At 37.2% G+C, this 20,614-nt stretch overlaps 1 long non-coding RNA gene across 1 annotated transcript; it reads left to right on the top strand.

Moving 5' to 3' along the window:
* Window positions 1-4,432: 4,432 nt before the first annotated feature.
* On the top strand, window positions 4,433-16,437 carry LOC140145154 (uncharacterized). Its single transcript, XR_011857996.1, has 3 exons — window positions 4,433-4,603; window positions 12,777-12,928; window positions 15,983-16,437. It is a non-coding gene; the product is annotated as an uncharacterized lncRNA (long non-coding RNA).
* The last annotated feature ends 4,177 nt before the right edge of the window (window positions 16,438-20,614 follow it).

Genomic DNA, 20,614 nt, shown 5'->3' with positions numbered 1-20,614 from the left:
TTAAATCCGAAAATTTAAGGCTGAAGATGACCAGGGTTAAGAGCTGTTAGGGGTATTACACCCTTGCCAATTTTGTGCTTATTTTGCATTTTCTCAAAATTATAGCACATTGGTGACAAGTAAGATATGTATATTATAGGGCAAGGACTACAAATACTGTACTGAAAATTCAGCAACTCAAAGCAAGTAGTTATTGATTTATTGATCAAATATTGGTTTTCCCCCATTTTTGACTGTAACTCCACAACTGTTGTCTGTGCTGAAATAAAATTTCCAGCGCAGTAGTTGTAGTCCATGCCCCTATAATATACATATCTTACTTTTCCCCAATGTGCTATAATTTTTGAGAAAAATGCAAAAATAGGCACAAAATTGGCCAGGGGTGTAGTACCCCCTTAAGACCGATCGAAACGTTACGTCCGGTAATAGTAACTACGTGTGAACATGCAGCACAGTGACTATTGGGCTGTCAGATATAACTGTGAGTATATCACTCGCGCAAAATTTTAAGCAGAGTCATAGGCGTAGATCCGGGGATGGGGGGGATAAATCCCCAATATTTTGCCAGGGGAATGGTCCATACAATCACCCCCCCCCCCCATGTTGACGCCTCATGAATAATGGGTTTCTGACCAAATTAACCTCATATTTGTCCATTTTTTTGCCCCAAAAGTGCAAATTTTGCGCGCATTTATTCTACTTTTACACCATTATTTCATCAGTTTAGCTTCAAAATAGCAAAATTTTTCGCGCACAATTGAACCAAAAACTTATTCTGTCGCCAAAAGGTGCTGGATTGACTATACTTGAATTGTTTACCAACTCCATCCCCCCCCCCCATGTCAAAAAGAAATCTACGCCACTGAGCAGAGTAATTTACTGAGTGATGTCATCATGGCTGCAGCTGCAAATATTAATATAGATAAACGCAATAGAGGGGTCAATTGGAATGACAAGGGAACATTGGCTATCCTCAAAATTTGGAGAGATACGGAAAGTATTTCTGTGATAAAAAAAAGCTTTGGGAGGAGATAGCCACGATATTACATGACAAGGGGGATTCCCCATACGGCCGGGGGGGAGCAGATACATGCTAAGATAAAGGCACTGAAAACTCTCCATCGCACCCTCCATGATCGGGTAAAAAGTTCAGGCGCAGGAGCAATTGACCATCCTTATTGGGATAACCTGTGCACGAGTTTCTGGGGGGGGGTAGCAAATGTAAACCCTCCAGAGGGCTCAGTGGGGGGGGGGGGGCAGTATGGGCCTTGAAGTAGATGGAGATGACATACAGAAAGGCATGTAATTGGATTTTATAAGATGATTAGGGGGGTCCCAAATATACGGAAAGAAAAATAGGGGGTGTCATAAAATATTTTGATGACCAAATGTAGGGAGTCACAACACAACATGACTACAGACAGTGTGTTTATTTTATTCCAAAAGACTGATGCCCGTGGGGGGGTGCAAACGGTGGGGGGGGTCATAAAATCTTTGCTGACGAAATAGGGGAGGTCGCAATTTTATTGAAGCCGACTTTTTGTAAATTTGGGACCCCCCAACAAAAAAATAGCATGATGATGGGAGTCATTGTTATTTTTTTTATTTTTGTCATTTTTTCAAAGATGTCCACCATGTAGGGCCTACATGTATAAAATGCGATATAGAGCTAAGTCTACTGTAAAATGGGACTACTTTGTCAAACTAAAATAATAATAATAATAATAATAATAACAATAACAATAACAATAACAATAACAATAACAATAACAATAATAATAATAATAATAGAACCTACATAAATACAAAATTGGTCTGAATTTTGGAACTTTTGAATTTGCATTTTTCTTACATGACATACCTACCGCATTGTCTGTAATTTTTTCTAAAGAGGGGCGTTTATTGAAAGTGAATTTTCAGTGAAAAAATTTAAAATCGGGTTAAATTTTCTGATGATGCTCATGTAGAAAGGAGGGATTTATGACCGGTAATAGGCTTTATCGGACATAACACGTCGGACATACGCTGGCGAAGTTACGCAATTTATCGGAATAATTACCATATAAACAATAGGTGAAAACAATTTTGAACATATAGATTGAATACAATACTGGTCTTTTCAAAGATACTAATCTTACAGGTGCAAGTAATCATCATGTTTCACCTATTGCTCAGGCCCGTAGCCAGGGGGGGTTCGAGGGTTCGATCGAACCCCCTAAAATTTTGACACAAAAAAGGAGAACATTAGAAATGTGGTTGAAATGGCCATTTTAGCACAAAAATTGTTATTTTTCTCGCGCTTCGCGCGAATTTTTCCCATTAATTTTAGGATCAGATTAGCAGGACGATTTGAAAAATCCCCCGACGCCCAGTTTATGTAGGCCTATGTGGAAGATATAAATGATGACTTAATTAATGCTATAAATACAGCAGAGTAATTATTTGCCTCTTTGTCTCATCTAGATTTTTAAATGATTTGGTGTGCAAAAAAACGATAACCGAGAAAGCTTAGTTCAGAGATGAATGGAGTGATATAACATAGGAAAATAATTGATAGCCTATTATTTGAGATGAAGTAACGCACCTGATTTGCAACTTTTTCTTGTTTTGACTGCTCTGATTTCACTCTTTGCTATAATATATCCATATATTCCTGATAATAATGTAAAAATGATGCACCAAATGCCTGAACAATTGGGACTTCATTTTTCAAAATTTTTCCAATTCTGAGGGGGCACATCCCCCTCAGACACCCCCTGCGCCTGATTTGCAATTTGGTCTTGTTTTAACCGCGCTAATTAGCCTTTTTTTGCGATAATATAATTATTGAAACCATAAGGTAAAAATGGTGCACCACCTTTAATTGGGACTACATTTTTCAAAATAAATCAAATTCTGAGGGGGCACATCCCCTAAGCTCAGACACCCCCAGCGCCTGAGTTGCAACTTTTTCTTGTTTTAACCGTGCTAATTTGCCTCTTTGCAATAATAAATTGAAACCATAATATTTCTGATAATAATGTAAAAAGTGTGCACCAAATGCCTTCAATTGGGACTTCATTTTTAAAATTCTTCCAATTCTGAGGGGGCACATCCCCCTCAGACACCCCCTGCGCCTGATTTGCAATTTGGTCTTGTTTTAACCGTGCTAATTAGCCTTTTTGTGCTATAATATAATTATTGAAACCATAAGGTAAAAATGGTGCACCGCCTTTTATTGGGACTACATTTGTCAAAATAAATCAAATTCTGAGGGGGCACATCCCCTAAGCTCAGACACCCCCAGCGCCTGATTTGCAACTTTTTCTTGTTTTAACCGTGCTAATTTGCCTCTTTGCAATAATAAATTGAAACCATAATATTTCTGATAATAATGTAAAAAGTGTGCACCAAATGCCTTCAATTGGGACTTCATTTTTCAAACTTCTTCCATTTCTTAGGGGGACATCCCCCTCAGACACCCCCCTGCGCCGCGCTTCCGCGGCGCGATGCCCGCTACGCGGCCATTACTCATCACTTAAGGCCGTGTAAAATTAATATTTTGGTTCTCGTCCCTCCCTCCTCAATTTCTGGGATTTGTCAGATTTTTTTTTTTTTTTAGAATTTTTCAATTTTTTTAGACTTTGGAATGATTTATGAAATCTTCATACATATAAATAAGTTATTAGAGAACAAGCATCACTTCCAAGTCTTTTTGTGGTTTTCAAGGGGGTTTACCCATCAGAATCTAAAATTGAAAAAAAAAAAAAAAGGGCCTCATCGTTTCCTCGAGCACTGTTGGAAAAGACCGAAAACTACTGACAATGCTAATTTTACATTGAAAAAAAAAAAAAAAAAAAAAAAAAAAAACCCTCCCTCCCTCATCAATTCATGAAAATCCTCTGGACGAGAACCAAAACATTAATTTTATACGGCCTAACCCGCCAGTTATACTTAACAGAAATCTGCAAAAACGAACCCCCTAACTCGGAGGGCTGGCTACGGGCCTGTTGCTATGGTAGTTAATCCGATTATTACGTAACTTCGACAGCGTAAGCGCTATTACCGACAGATGTGAACGCGCTAAGGGATTAGCGGAAATATTTAATTCGATCGGACATATTAAGCCCAGATAAAATATTACCGGTAATAAGTGCATGTGTGAACACAGCTTTATCGGCGAGAACAGTGAGCTACAGTGGGAGAATGTGCTTCGTATATACACAGCGGTTTTCCACTTTTCAAGCCCAGTACTGGGCCAGTGTTGGGCAAGATCTAGCGGCACGGATTGAGCTATAAAAAATGCCCCAATCCTAGGCAGGCAAAAGTAACACTTTTATTGGGCCAATTCTAGCGTACTCGCAATTGCCCAGTTCAAGCCACAAGTACTGGCCCAGTTCTAGTAGTACCACGGGCTGTCCCTAAAGTTGCTTGAAATTAAAATTATTTTCAAGGGACGCCGTGGGTTTGGTTATCATGTTTATTGGATTTTTTCTCGGAACCAGTACTATTTACCCAACATTTAGCAGTATGAAGAAGCAGTATTATAGACGTGTGAACTGGTTTGTGAGTTTGGCACAGCTTTAACTACTGAATGAAGTTCAACACCGTGGTGTTTTATACAGTAAGTAAATCATGACATGAAATGAGTATGCATGTAATGTTTGATAAGCCTCAGTATGCATGTCATTGTATGCATGTATCAATACTATCATTGTATCAATGTGTGCATGGCATGCATAGTCACTGTAGTATAGCATGGCTAAGCCTAGCGCTTTTGATTGTTTTATTTTTGTTTCAATTTCTTTGACCAGTTGGGTATGTCACTGTATAAATATCATCATGATCATTAAGCTTAATCATTGTCAGGTAGGCCTAAAGTATTATTCAGATTTCCTTTTACAAATTAAGCGTACTGCTAGCTGTCCAGCGCATATTATTTTGCACATGGTCCAATGCACACGCTTGACGTCGCGCATGTATCTGCGATGGTTAATTTTGTAAAAGGAAATCTGAATAGGCCTATTACTTTAGTGATCATCACTGACAGTGGCGTGCACAAAGGAGGGGGTTGGGGGCCATGCCCCCCCACTTTTGTTGGTCATTCGGGGAAAAATGTTAAAAATGTCAAAATTTGCTCCTAATCAGACTCCATTCGGGGGAACTTACATGTAACAACAATCAGGCTAAGTTATTACCCTGATTGGGGTAGCCAACAATCGGGCTTATTACCCTGATTGGAACCGACTGTAACAAGGTCTTTTGTCAAGGGTCATCTGCCCTGCCATTACCAGATGAGCCACGGGAAGAGCAGAATTAATTTGTTTTTGTCCTGGGAATTGAACCGGGACATCTTGCACAAAGTGTGCTTTGCGTGATTACGTGACTGACACATGCTTTTATGAATTTATGCGAGTGTAAATTGGGACTTTTTGGGCAACAAAAAACAATATTAAATTTCCTAAAATTGTAAAATGTTGCTAATTAAAACAGTGTTTAAATAAAATCGAATATGAATGAGAATAAACAATATGATATATACCCAAGGTAGGGGGGTCACTGTCATCAAAAGCATGGACTCTGATTGGGACTCCCTTTAGTCTATATAAAATTGATGTTTTGGTTCTTGCCCTCTCCCTCCTGGGCTCATCAGTTTCTGGGGTTTGTCAGATTTTTTTTTTCATTTCTCAAAACATTAATTTTATACGACCTTACAAGCCTTTGGCCATTTGATTCGGGCACTTCAGGCTACAAAAAGTTGGGGGTCAACAACAATAGCTGGGCAAAAAATATTTCCGTCAGTAGTCAGTACATTCACAGGTTTGGGGTGCCAATTTGTATCCTCACCACAAACCCGGATTAGCACACAGGCACTTAAAGGGGCATTTCGTGATCCACAGCCTCATCCCCTCACTTTTCTCAAAAAAAGTTGAGATTTTTATATCACTGGAAACCTCTGGCTACATAATGTTTATGTATAAAATATTTCTTGCAGATTAATTCGTTTTGCAAAGATATCGTGAAATTTGAATTTCGTTCTGGGATTACAACGCATTGTCTATGGAGCAGTGTAATACATGTACACATTTAAAATCATGCATAACTCGCTAACGCAAAATCGGAATCAGTTGAAATTTTGGGAATAGGCTATTTTCGTGGATATGTACTAAAAAATGTCATAAAAAGAGGGTGCCAGGATCATGAAATCCTCCTTTAACAATGAGTGAAGCTTATCACAGGTAGGCAGGCTCACATCACACACTATAGGTGGCCCTATTCGTTCATAGGGAAGTGGAATGTGCCTGTACGGTCCAAAAATGGCTTTACTGTGGGGCTCAATGGAAAAAATCACTAAAAATTAATTTTGACAACCAAAACCTAAATGACTTTGACTTCCTTTGGTACTGGCATAATACTGGATTCATAAATCACATAGTGCAATCTATGATCCACCAACTCGACACTCGTTAAAGCGCAAAAGCAATTTGTGTGTAAATCAAGACCATCCAAAACAGCTTTCTTACAGTAAAGAATAGGAGGTCATCTAGGGTCACATACAGTAGTGTACATTGTACATAGTGATGTAATCGATAAGCTTTCTGGGTATCGATATGTCGGGAGGCAAACATCCGACATGTCGATACTATTATCGATACTCACACAGTTTGAAACACGGATTTGAGTTTACCAATTTTATTATCAGTAAGTTCCAGAAACAAGTTAACAACAAGTGTATTGAAGCCTAACAGCTAAAACTACATGGATCATGCATCAAACAAACGAAAGTGGTATTGCAAATCCGCAATTTTACATGACTTTGGCAATGTGTGCCATGTCGTTTGTGTATCGATACTGACATTGAGTGTTTCGACATGTCGGAAGTCTATGTATTTTCCGACTATCGATACTTACGACAATCGATTACAGCACTAATTGTACATGTGCCTACTGTCACAATTTCACACACAAAATTTTGGGCAATTTGGTGACGCTATTTTTGTCTGTAACTTCAAAATTCAGGGCTGTCAACTCTCACGCATTGGCCGTGAGTCTCACGCATTGGGTCAGTCACTTTCTCACGGTCTCACGCCAATTATAGGTTAATGAACGCGTATTACTTATTGGAGAGAAATTAGACAAAATAATGCACGCGTGCTGATGTTGATGCGTCTAATGCACGAGCCCGAAGGGGGAGTGCATTAGACGATCAACATCAGCACAAGTGCATTATTTTGTCTAATTTCTCGAACAATAAGTACCGTAAAACGGGGTGAATCGGGACAGTTTGGGCATGGCTTTAATTGTATTTTTTTCTTTGTAGCTTCAATTGCCACATTCATTGGTGCATTTTATGTCCACACATGAGATCTACATACTGGTAATGTTAGATTGAGTGGATTTCAAGTGCTTTACCTCTTTTTTAGGAAAAAGTGACTGTCCCGATTCACCCCGAGTTTGGGGTGAATCGGGACAGCAGAGTAAATAGTATTTGATGAAGGTTTGAATTAGTTTTTGTACCCTTTATCCCCACAAATGAGGTGAATTGGGACATTAAACAAGTATTTAAATACTTCTCTAATAATTTAGAACAATTTAACAACAATTGATGTCATGTTTACTGCCATAACTTGGATGTTCTTTGGTACCCTCAACTGGACTGTACTTGTTACGGTAAAAAAGTAATAAAACTTTTGACCTTCACATTTCATGTTAAAACTTAAGTTTTCATTGTTCTTTTCTTATCACTACTTACATAAGGTAATACTACAGTGTTTCTTACCAAATAAATACTGCATTTCTCCTAAACATTAAAAAAAAATACCGATAATCATGTGTCATTTTTAAAGGAAAAAATAACGAGCGAGCTGTGACTTTCAGTCAAAAATGGACAACTCGCACATATTGCAGACAACTGTTAAATGTTCTTGCTACTTGCTTGTGATTTTCCATCAATAACAATTATCATGTACATACAGCCTAAAGCAAAACAACCTTTGGCTAAACACATTATGGGCAATTTAGCAATACCATACAGCTGGTACCAACTTGCAACCAGTGCCATTAAAAACAACTCACAAATGATTTCTATCAGTCCAACAAATTGAACATTGGCAAACATTTTCCAACTCTAACAGCAATATTCAAAGCATAATTAACTCAATAATTACTGGAACTTCAGGATAAGACTAACAACATTATAGTTCAAATGGTTGTCCTCCAAAACTTTTTTGGGTTAAGGGTGGGTGGCTTTCAAATTTGTTTTTCTAATTTTCTAATTCTAAGTCAAATTATAGAGCTACCCAATGACCTGTGCCCAATGAAGGTGCAAATAGGTCTGTTTTACCAATACATATCTTAATACAAGTTATACCATTAAAGATACAAACAATTAAAATAACAATATTTTAAAAACAAAGTACATATTTATTTAAAACCTGAAAATCCTTTCAAAAATTATTTCTGGAATTCTGAAAATTAGGTGTGGTAAAATTTTGTACCGGGACAGTAAAAACTCACTTCCTGTTTTTAAAATTAGTGGTGGGTGGTACCAGGTAGAGGACAACTAACTATTACAGGCTTAAGGTGATGCCACATAGAGAATAATCCAAACTTAATACCATTAAAGCTACAGTACATTGTGTCCCAATTCACCCCGTTCTCAAAAGTTCAAATCTGAAAAGTACAAAAATCAACAAAATTAAAAATTTCTTTGGACTAACAAATTTTCACTTTTACAGCACATGTATGACACTTTTTGTGAGGTCCCTGTGCATTTCAAGCTCATTTCCTCCAATGGTTCCACTGGGAGGATAAAGTTCTGACCACATCATTTTTTGGAGCAATTGGAGGAAATTTTCATTTTAGTGTCCTGGGCTCCATATTTCCTGTATCACATGTGCAAAGCCACCATTCTGATACTGACAGTCCATTTTTTAACATGGGAAGAGAAACACACAAAACAATCAATTAGGTTTGAAAAATTTGGTGTCAAAAAACTTTTTGTGTTTTGTCCCGATTCACCCCGGTGTCCCGATTCACCCCGTTTTACGGTAATACAAGTTTATTAATCTATTTCATGTTCACGAGAAGAAAATAACACGTGATTTTTTCTTTTTTTATATAACAAATTATCACTAAAAATGTTTGAAAACAGAACCAAATCTAAATGCATCAACCCGCCCGAAAAATGAATCAATCCTACGCTGACGCTTGAACGCGAGAAACACTGCAAGCTGGCACGCTGGAGTGCACAATATACACAATCAATGCATGTTTCGTACTTTTCTAACAGCTTTTCTGATTGGCTGCTTTGATATAGGAGTGTATGAAGGTAGTATAATCTCACGCCTGAAAGTAAATCTCATGCGAAAAGCTGAAAATCTCACGCATCGCCATGAAAAAATTGTTGTTGCTACCCCCCGCTTTTCACATTTTCGAGCGCCGTGGCTTAAATAATCATGAGTCGTATGGGTCGAAATGAACATTGAAGTCGGCAAATCCCGGTACGCCTCTGTCTAACGACCAGGCAATTCCAAAAAGTTGACAGCCCTGCTTCAAAAGTATATGCACTAGAAACATCATTGACCCCTTATTGTTTAGGTAATTTGATTCTCTTTCAAATGAAAGAACTTTCAGCTAAAAATATTAAACTTCAAAATTTTATGAACATCCCTATCACAGGCATGAGACTGCACTTTCCTAAAAAAACTAAAAATGCAAGTGAAATTGGGCAAAAAGTACCCAAAAGCTATGCCACTGCACTATAATCATTTAACCTAGGGAGTGTTCAGAAATACTCTGGTGGAGGGCTGGAAAATATGTATACTATGATCAGCTCTTAATAGGCGGGAATTATTCGGTTTTGGTTACTGTGCGAGTCAATAAAGTTCCAACTATTACGCATGCGTAAATTCACAAAAGCACGCGTCTTTACGCAAAGCGCAGTTTGCGTAACTGCTGCGCCCAGCTGTGTGTACGCCTTTCTATATCAAATTATCAATCCAGGATGTTATGAGTCCCCGCCTATTAAGAGCTGATCAGAGTATAGGGGGGTCATAAAATTTTAGGAGTTCTGAATAGGGGGGGTTAAAAGTTTTGGATGTATGAACAGGTGGGGTTAAAAAATTTGATGCACGGGGGTAAAAACTTGGCAGCTGGCCATGCAAAAGCGTGCAAATGTTCCAGTATTGAACCACAACAAAAGTGCATTTGATCCAGTGTTAAAAATTGCCTGGCCTCCAGACTTGTACCTGAGTCCAGCTCATCCGAGTCTAAGCTGAGTCAAGTCCACTCAAGTATCCACCACATATTGCTCTCCTATACAAACCCACCCTACCAAACCCCACCAACCAACCATACACATTTCACTTCAAAGACACATACACATGAACAGGTAACTCCTGAAGGTAAAAACTACATGTATCAGACCACCTGTATCAGAAAGCAGTCAGGTGGGGGTATTTGCATGTGTGCCGGGGTACGGGTGTGACACACAGCTACATGTACACACTGCATGTAAATTGTCAACTCGCAGTTAACTTGCAGTGTCCCTATAGGTTGTGTGCAGCATACATGTAAATGAAGGGCAATGTATTCAAATATTATAGAAAAATATCATTATCATAATAATAATAATAACTGAAAGTTACCTTTTCAGAAATATTTGGCTGTGGGGACGTGATATTAATTAATAAAAATTATAAACATCTCAAAATTGGACAAATGTCCCAGACAAATGTGCAGTGAGTAGTGAGCACAGCAGCACACAGACACCCTAGCCCTCAGGGATGAGTATCAATTTACTGGGTGGGAGCTGAGATGTATATGGCCCAGTCTCTCTAAAAACAAAACCGGTATGTATTTGCAACTGCAATTTCTTTTTTCGTCTGTGCCACTGTGCTACGCCCCTGTATTTTGGGCTAAAATGGTCTAAGATTTTGCGCGCTTCGCCGCAACAAAAAGTCCCAGTAAAACCAGAACAAAATATACTCGTCCGCAACCCCCACCTAAATTATAATGTTTCCGTCGCCACTGATTCCAATCATAAATGTATAGTTTATTAATACTGGGTTCAATGGGTTGCATAAACATACTTATCGTCACCCTCATAACCAAAGTGCCTAAGTCATTATTACATGTTTCTCATTTGCAATTTTGATTTTCTGAGTAATAAACCCATAATTAATAAAAATTTCCAGCTGCATTCTTCATTAACTTGTGGAATACATCAAAAGAGATGAATTCCACAAGTTAATGAAGAATGCGGCTGGAAATTTGATTAATTATGGGTTTATTACTCAGAAAATCAAAATTGCAAATGAGAAACATGTAATAATGACATAGGCACTTTGGTTATGAGGGTGACGTTATGCTACTTTGAAACATATTTCCTCAATTCCACATCTTACTATAATTCACCAGAATCTGTACGTTTGTTTGTCTGTCTGTCCGCCTCTTTTCTCGGAGACCGGGGGTCGCGCTCTATGGAGCTCAAACTTGGTGGGTGAGTGGACCTTGGACTAACAAACAAAAGTTTTCATGGTGACCTTTTTGTCAGACCTAGCCAAAGGACACACCCTGATTCTGAGATCTGCGAAAGCCAATAATTATGATAGCCGAAAACCGCGAGATACGGGTAACCGCCTAGTCTTACTATAATTCACCAGAATTATCTGTTTGTTTGTTTGTCTGTCCGCCTCTTTTCTCGGAGACTAGGGGTCGCACATTCCCCAAACTTGGTGGGTGGGTGTATCTTGACCCCAGGCAGAAGAAGTTTATATTGGTTAGTGGGTCAAGGTCACCCAAGGTCATCCAGTGGTCAAATTAGTAAAAACTTTTTCTCTGAGACTGGGGGTCGCACGTTCCTCAAACTTGACGGGTGGGTGCATCTTGACCCGGGACAGAACAAGTTTGTATTGGTTAGTGGGTCAAGGTCACCCAGGGGTCATCTGAGGTCAAATTAGTAAAAACTGTTTTCCGCCTATTTTCGACATGAAAAAGAATATTTTCCAGCCCCCCACCAAAGTATTTCTGAACACTCCCCTATAAAGGATCCACAGGCTGTAAGATTCCACTGCCCCTATTAAATACATGATAAAAGGCTACCAAAAACTTTCATAATTTTGTAAAAAACTTAACAATTTTATGTTTAAAAGTATTTAGAGAGAACTTAGAATGTGTGAAAATTTAAAGACCCAATTTTGAAAAACCTTATTTCCCAGGGAAAGATCTGAGAGCAGGCCACACCATGACCAGATGATTAAACTAAGCCATGCAGTATGTATTTCTCAAACACTATCCATAGTTTGTTCTTATTCAGCCCATTGCACGGGTTCTGCCATTCATGCAAGGAGAGCCTCGATCTGGCAGCATGCATGAATGGGAATTTTACCAGTCATATAACATTGCGTAAAGTTACGTAATACTTCCTTTCATGTCTATTGCCAGTTTGAGGTTCTCCTCGCATATGGCATAACCGTGCAATAGGGCGAATTGAACATGTTGAATGGGTTCTATGGATGGAGGAGGCATGGACTCCAACATGTTTCTTTGCATCTGGGCCAGTGTTTTATGACAAAACTGTATCCTCAGGCAATACTGAATTTTGTGCTTGTTATTTTGTTGCAATTTTTGCCTAAGTCACTTGTGTGGGTGTGCATGCATATTTTCCTCATCATGTTCATTTGCTATTTTAAATGATTAATTTCAGGCGGCTTAAATTTATACATGTACATCTCTTGTCTTTTATTTTCTGGGGTATTAACTAATAATGGTCTGGTTTTTGTTTTATTATTCAGGTGCAGATCACTTCAGATCACAGTTCGACTTGTACATGTATCAATTGAGGACATGTTTTCTGCATATTGATCCATCATTTTACATGTAAATTGATGTAATGCTGCAATACATAAAGGCACCCTGGTGGAGGTGTCAGAAGAAAAAAATTAATGTAAGTGTGAATCGCTGAATTACTGTAAATCACAGTGTATGGTTTTAAATGAATTTCTTTTTCAAACCTGATTTGTTTTGTATATACGAGGGGGTATCCAAAAGTTTTTGACATCACTCAGAAGTGAAAGAGCTATACCGATGAAATTTTGTCAGTGTAATCACCGGTCCTTATGTACATTATGGTCCAAAAATGGTCTCATAAGTATGTTTACTTTCTTTACAGGTGGCGCTAGATGGGCAGTAGGCGCATAACCTGCAAGATGGTGAAAATTGAGGCATGCAGCGTCAGCATGATTTTAAAAGTTCCTGCATTTGAAGGGTTAGGCCTACAATGCTCAGAAAATCCATAATGAAATGAAAGCAATCTACGGTGATGATTGCCCATCATATGGCACTATTGCTTTTTGAAAAAGGAATTTCCAAACTGGCCACATGTCCCTCACAGATGAGCCAAGAAGTGGACGTCCATCACTTTTGGATGATGCGGCCACAGTGAAAAAAACTCAAGAAAGTGGAGGATCTTATCATGAAAAGGTTATGAGCCTACTTCCCATCTAGCGCCACCTGTGAAGAAAGTAAACATACATATGAGACAATTTTGGACCATAATGTATAAGGACCAGTGATTACACTCACAAATTTTCATCGGTATAGCTCTCCCAGTGGGCACAATTGGTTGCTACTATGTTGTGTCAACGTCAATATCTAACGTTGGACGACGGTTGCCTGGAGGATGGATATGAAAGTTTTTTTGACGCCAAAATAGAACGTTGGTGCGACGTCCACATTCAGCGTTGTGCAGACGTTAGCCAACGTCGATCCAACATTGACCCAACCCTAATAAAGATGTAATTTGTGACGTTGGGCTAACATAATATCGTTGATGTTGGGCCAATGTTATTAATCCATCCATTGACCAACGTTAAACCAACGTTGATCCAACCATTGGCAAGTAACCCCAAAGAGACGAAAAATCATCAAAAAAAGAAAGAAGAATATTATTTAGTAGCATATACTCTGCTTGCACAGAGTCTTACACTTAATACTGTCTATATTACAACGGAAGCAAATTTCCTAGCTTAATTTTATACATAACACTTACCTTGATGTACTGCCGGGATTCGAACCCATGACCTTTGGTTTATGAGACTGATGCCCTACTGACTGAGCTAACGGGGTTTGCATATTCTATGAAGTGTTTTAAGTTAATATAAGCAATATTTTGATGGCTAAACCTGCTAAAGTGCATTATTTAAAGGATATTGTTCAAATTTACTGTAAATATTGATAACATTTACTAAATTTGTTGATTTTTTTTTTTAAATAAAAAATCTTACTGACGATTGAATTCCAAAATTTTATTGTTAGTATAAATATAATTATATATTCATTAGGTTTATATATTACATTATCACTAAGCATTATATTCATCACCATCATCATCATCATCATCATCATCATCATCATCATCATCATCATCATCATCATCATGAGTTGCAACATCATCATCATCCTCATCATCATTATTATTATTATTATTAGTTTATCTAGTGGGCTTTTATAGTCTTTATTTAATGTTACACTTTAATGCGCCTAGTAAATAGAAAATTTTGGACCAACTTGACCATTCCGATGACTTGGAAACAGTAGGCCTGTCAACTGTCATGCTGTTTACCAACGTTGGTCCGATATCGCGGACGGCATTCTGACCGTCATATCTCGGCGTAAGAAACTGTCATTTTAAGACAATAAGCCAAATGCAACATATTTATCGTCGGTCGTACCGATGTCGGCAATTAAGTGTTACTCAACGTTAGTATTGAGGTCATACGACGACAACCAGCGTATGGCAGCGATGTCGCCAATGAAGTGTTACCTCAACGTTATATTGAGATCGTACAATAACCATTGCACGGCAGTCATTATGTGACCTTAATACAACGCCTTTATCGCAGTTGTACCGATGTCGCCAATAAAGTGTTGCTTCAACGTTAGTATTGAGGTCATACGACAACCATCGTGACGGCAGACGTTGTTGCGACGTCTTCAATCATTGGTGTACCGATGTCGCCAATGAAGTGTTACCTCAACGTTATATTGAAGTCGCACGACAACCGTCGCAGGGTAGCCAACAAGTAACGTTAATGCAACATCTTTATTGTCAGTTGTACTGATGTCGGCAATAAAGTGTTGCCTCAACGTTATATTGAAGTCGCACGACAACTGTCGCGTGAGGGTAGTCAACAGGTGACGTTAATGTAACATCTTTATTGTCAGTTGTACTGATGTCGGCAATGAAGTGTTGCCTCAACAATGTATTGAAGTCGTACGACGATCGTCTTACGGCCGACATTACCACAACGTTTGTGCGACGTCGTCACTAATAGGAGTACTGACGTCCTAGATTATTACTTGTGTTAACGTTGGAATTTGGTTGCCCGACGTCCGATCTTATTACAACGTCCATACAACGTAGTTTTTCCCGATTGTGCCCACTGGGTTCACTTCTGGGTGATGTCAAAAACTTTTGGATACCCCTCGTATTTGTTTACACATGTCCCATCTTAATGAAATCCAGCCAAGTTCATCAATTGTGCCTGAAGGACAACAGAGCAATTTAAAGATATTAAATCTCCTACAAAACACCACAGTTAAACAGTAAGTGCATGGGTAAGATAGTAAACTTGTGGATTTGCTGACCAAATTCATTTGCCCGGTACCGTAATTTAATTGTTCTGGGACACCCTGTACATCTACATGTATGTATTTTCTCAAAATGCATTGCTAGAATTGGTATGGTACCCTTCTTTGGTAGCAAATTATCCACCCTCTTTTCTGTCATGGACTAGTAAAGGTGGGTGACTAGATTGCCAGCCTCATCCCGGGGCCTCACCCCCCCCCCGCCACATCACAATAAGACTATTAAACAGTGTAGTGGTTGCATGGGGTTTATTCAAGCATTAAAATATACCAGTCCCTTGCCTTTGTTGATAAACATTGAGGTCACCTCATCTATAACTTTTGTATCAATATTGTTATTTTGTTGTTTCAGAAAGGACCGGCAGAAAGTACCATGACTTGATCAACAGCGTTGACAGTGCCATGGTGGCAGTGAAAATAGTCGATTGGGATCACTGAAAATCAATATCATGGAGACGTCTTCCACTGTAACTCTTATTAAAATGCTCGGACTCTACATATTCTTAGCCTTCACTATGATAGGAATGCATGCCTTTCAGACCAATTGCAGCTACCAACCAGGCTGGAATGCCTTGGACACTTGAACACAAAGTGGAAATATACTACCTTTATTTCCTAGCAAGTAAATGTGAAGCTGGGAAATGTGGAAAATGGACTTTTAAGCTCAAAAAATTTTAAGAAAATGTTGCCGTGTTTTACATACACAATCAGTATCATGACTTCCAATTGGTGGAGAATCAGGAAAGCAATCACTTTATTGCACAAATATTCTCACAGGATAGATTAGCAGAATATAAGGGAACGTTCATAAATACCTTGGTGGGGGGGCTGGAAAATTTGTAGGGGGTCAAAAAGTTTTGACCTTCCAAAAGGGGGGGTCAAAAAGTTTTTAACGTGGCAAAAGGGGGGGGTCAAGAAAGTTTTGACACCCATAAAGGGGGTCTAAAAGTTCAATAAAATTTGTAAAAGGCTACGCGCACATTGTCAATAAAGCCCTTTTCGTCCCGATCATAGGTGTAAATAGAGTAAAATACAATTTTTTTTTCGCTACGTGCGCACATCCAGTAAAGCATTTTTTTAAATCTCCGGTATATATGTATGTAAAGCAACTGCAATTGTTTTTTGTCTGTGCCCCAAAATTTTATTTGCCCCCACACCACACCAAGAAAGCTGGATCCACCCCTGATACATCCGTGCAATAACTTTTGAGACCTTATTTGAAAGCAATTTATTCATATTTTATGATGTCCTGACAATTTAGGCCTATTATAGACATAAGGCCTGTAAGAGTGACACTGATAAATGAGAAATTTATTGCGGATCTGTTTGCTTGAATTTGTAACAAGGTTCAAACTGTATAAGTTTAATCCACTATACTAGTAAAATAAAGCATTACTTATAGTGGAAACAAGTGCGGATTATATTAAGTACAAGTATACCTTCATTATGTGTGTGTGTGTGGGGGGTAAAAGTTTGGGTGTATACAAAAGGGGGGTCAAAAAGTTTTCAGTCCATAAAGAGGGGGGTTCTAAAAATTTAACATACAGACATGGGGGTCAAAAAAGTTTTGACATACCGAAATCAAAATTTTCCAGCCCCCCCTACCAAAGTATTTATGAACGTTCCCTAATAAGGTGGTTGAAAATCCTCAGTAATGCTATGAAACATTTTTAATTCTGGATTGTGAGGGTAACAGATTATCTGATTAAGAAATAAAAGGTAAATCCGTCACTGGCGGGAAAAGCCTCATATGTACTTTTGGCCATTGAACATATGAATAAAGCCTTGTAGGTGTAGACTTTATATTGAAGAGTTTGCTTCATCCATGTTCAAGGGCCAAAGTACATGCAGGAAAAAAGTCATATTTACTTTTGGCCCTTGAACATGGATAAAGCCTTGTAGGTGTAGACTTTATATTGACGGGTTTGCTTCATCCATATTCAGGGGCCAAATGTACATATGACAAAATATTACTACTCTAAAATCAGAAAGGTTCTACATGAAATAAACTTGAGACTGAAAAGAAAGACTGAAAAGAAGCATGATCATTTATTATGCACCAAACATGAAGGTACATTTTTTATACATTTATGTCACTCTAGGATTTATGACACCTAATGATGATATTAATGGTTCAATCCTAAATACTGAAGGTCAAATCTATTAAACAGCAGATTTAAGTTAGATGTGAAAATTGCAATTTTGTTCAAAACCAATACAAGGTTGATTTTTAAATTTCAATTATATTTGAAATAACTGCACTTCGTTGAGCGGGTCTCAGTCTCCATTATTTTTTTAGGCCAAGTAAAATAACATGTATATTGTCCCCTCCCTCATCCATTTTTGGCAATTTGTTCAAGCTAGTGGTAGTAATACCGTCAAAAATATCAGGGCCTCCACATTTTTATGTGTTGACAAAGCCTTTGCAATTGAAATTTTATACAGAAATGAATAGTAAATTTGTAACAAATAATAACTGCTTCCAGACGATATACATGTTATTTATTTTACTTGGCCTTAATATGTAATCTTCCAGGACTTTAAGGCAAATAGTAGTAACCCTGGAATTACGGAAACTATTGGGCTTTATGATTTAAAAAAAAAATTAATGCCTTTTTTAATAAAAATTTGGGCCAAAAAACCCTGTTTATATTTGGGGGGTTCTCCAAAATTAGTATTTTTGCCCAAATTTGACCTCACAGATGAATCCATCAAGTTATGAGGATGAGGCCCAAAAATGTTCATAATTCCTGGGTTAAAACCACCCATTAACTCTTTCAATGACATTGTAAAAAACAAAAAGGGGGTTCAAGGCTTATTTGGGGATTTTTGTACGGTGATGTACCACACTTTCAGATGCTGATTCTACCTACTTCTTGCTGTTTTTACCACCCCATCAGTATACTAGTAACACTTTTTCATAAGAAAAAAACACCCAAAAAGTACCCACATTGCCCTAATTGCCTAGGGCGCTTTTAGGGGCACTTGTGGTGGGGTCTCCCCCGTCAGTCCGAGACACCGTCAATCCGAACCCCTGTCAGTCCGAAAGTCATTTCAGAAAGAAACAAATTTTACATAATTTCAGAAAAGGAACTTTTTTTACAAAGATGTCATTTCAGAAAAAGACTACTTTTTATAAAGACATCATTTCAGAAAAAGGCGACTTTTTTTAAAAGGATGTCATTTCAGTAAAGGTAATTTTTTAAAAGATGTCATTTGAGAAAAGGCAACTTTTTATTCAGAAAAAAAATATATATTTAAAGACATTTCAAAAATATGTGACTTTTTATATAAAAAGAAGTCATTTCAGAAAAAAGCGACTCTTTTTAAAGACGTCATTCCAGAAAAAAAGGTGGTTTTAAAAGACATTTTAGAAAAGGTGACTTAAAAAAAAGACATCATTTCAGAAAAAGGCGACCTTTTTAAAAAGAGACGTCATTTCAGAAAAAAGGTTGACTTTTTAAAAAGATGTCATTTGAGAAAAAAGGCTACATTTTATAAAAAGATGTCATTTCATAAAAGGCTAATTTTTTTAATACGCCATTTTAGAAAAGGCAACTTTTTTGGAAAGATGTCATTTTTAAAAAGTTGTCATTTCAGAAAAAGGTGACCTTTTTAAAAAGACGTGATTTTAGAAAAAGCGACCTTTTTTAAAAAGACATTTCAGAAAAAGGTAACTTTTTAAAAGATGTCATTTGAGAAAAAAGGCTAGTTTTAATTTTAAAAGATGTCATTTCAGAAAAAGACGACTTTTTAAAAGACATTTCAGAAAAAGGCAGCTGTTTTAAAAAGACATTTAGTAAAAAAGCGACTTTTTAAAAAAGACATTTCAGAAAAAAATGTGACTTTTTATAAAGACGCCATTTCAGAAAAATGTGACTTTAAAGACGTCATTTTAGGGAAAAGGAAACTTTTTAAAAAGATGTCATTTCAGAAAAAGCGACCTTTTTAAAGACATTTCAGAAAAAGGTGACTTTTAAAGATGTCATTTGAAAAAAAGGCTACTTTTTATTTTAAAAGATGTAATTTGAAAAAAGGCTACTTTTTATTTTAAAAGATGTCATTTCAGAAAAAGGCAACTTTTTTAAAGACATTTTAGAAAAAGGCGGCTATTTTAAAAAGACATTTCAGACCTTTTTTAAAAAGACATTTCAGAAAAAGGTAACTTTTTAAAAGACATTTCAAAAATAGGCGGCTGTTTTAAAAAAAGACATTTCGAAAAAACACAACTTTTTAAAAGACAATTCAGAAAAAAAAAAGACTTTAAAGAAGTCATTTCAGGAAAAAAAAAAACTTTTTAAAGACGTCATTTGAGAAAAAGACCTCATTTCAGAAAAGAGGTTTTTTAAAGACGTCATTTAGAAAAAATGACTTTTTGACGTCATCAGAAAAAAGCGACTTTTTTTTAAAAGACGTCATTTCAGAAAAAATTTGACTTTTTTTAAAGACATGTCAGGAAAAAAAGCAGACATTTCAGAAAGGCGACTTTTTATATAAAGATGCCATTTCAGAAAAATGTGACTTTCTAAAGACATCATTTTTGGGAAAAGGCGACTTAAAAAAGATGTCATTTCAGAAAAAAAGAAACTTTTTAAAAAAGACGTCATTTTAGAAAAAGGCGACTTTTTTTAAAAAGACGTCATTTCAGAAAAGGGCGACTTTAGTAAAAAGACGTCATTTCAGAAAAAAAGTGATTTTTTCAAAGATAATTTTAAAAAAATGTGACTTTTTAAGGGCTGGGGTATGAACGTTTGGACAGTATTTATTGTGGGACATTAGAGCACATCAGACATATCGAATTGCATTCTGAATACGAAGAATGTCATTCTGATATCAAATAATTTTGATTTTTGAAATTCGCAATTTAATACACATTTTATGGCAAATCATTAAAATTGATATTTTTGATATTTAACAGTACTTGAAGTAAACTTTATAAATCTGATGATTTATACTTAAAGTGTATGTAGGTGGGATGAAAAGC

This window comes from Amphiura filiformis, unplaced genomic scaffold, assembly GCF_039555335.1.
Source record: "Amphiura filiformis unplaced genomic scaffold, Afil_fr2py scaffold_152, whole genome shotgun sequence".
NCBI classification, from domain to species: Eukaryota; Metazoa; Echinodermata; class Ophiuroidea; order Amphilepidida; family Amphiuridae; genus Amphiura; species Amphiura filiformis.
The sequence above is the reverse complement of the archived record's forward strand: the minus strand, read 5'-3'. Positions and strand labels throughout refer to the sequence as shown.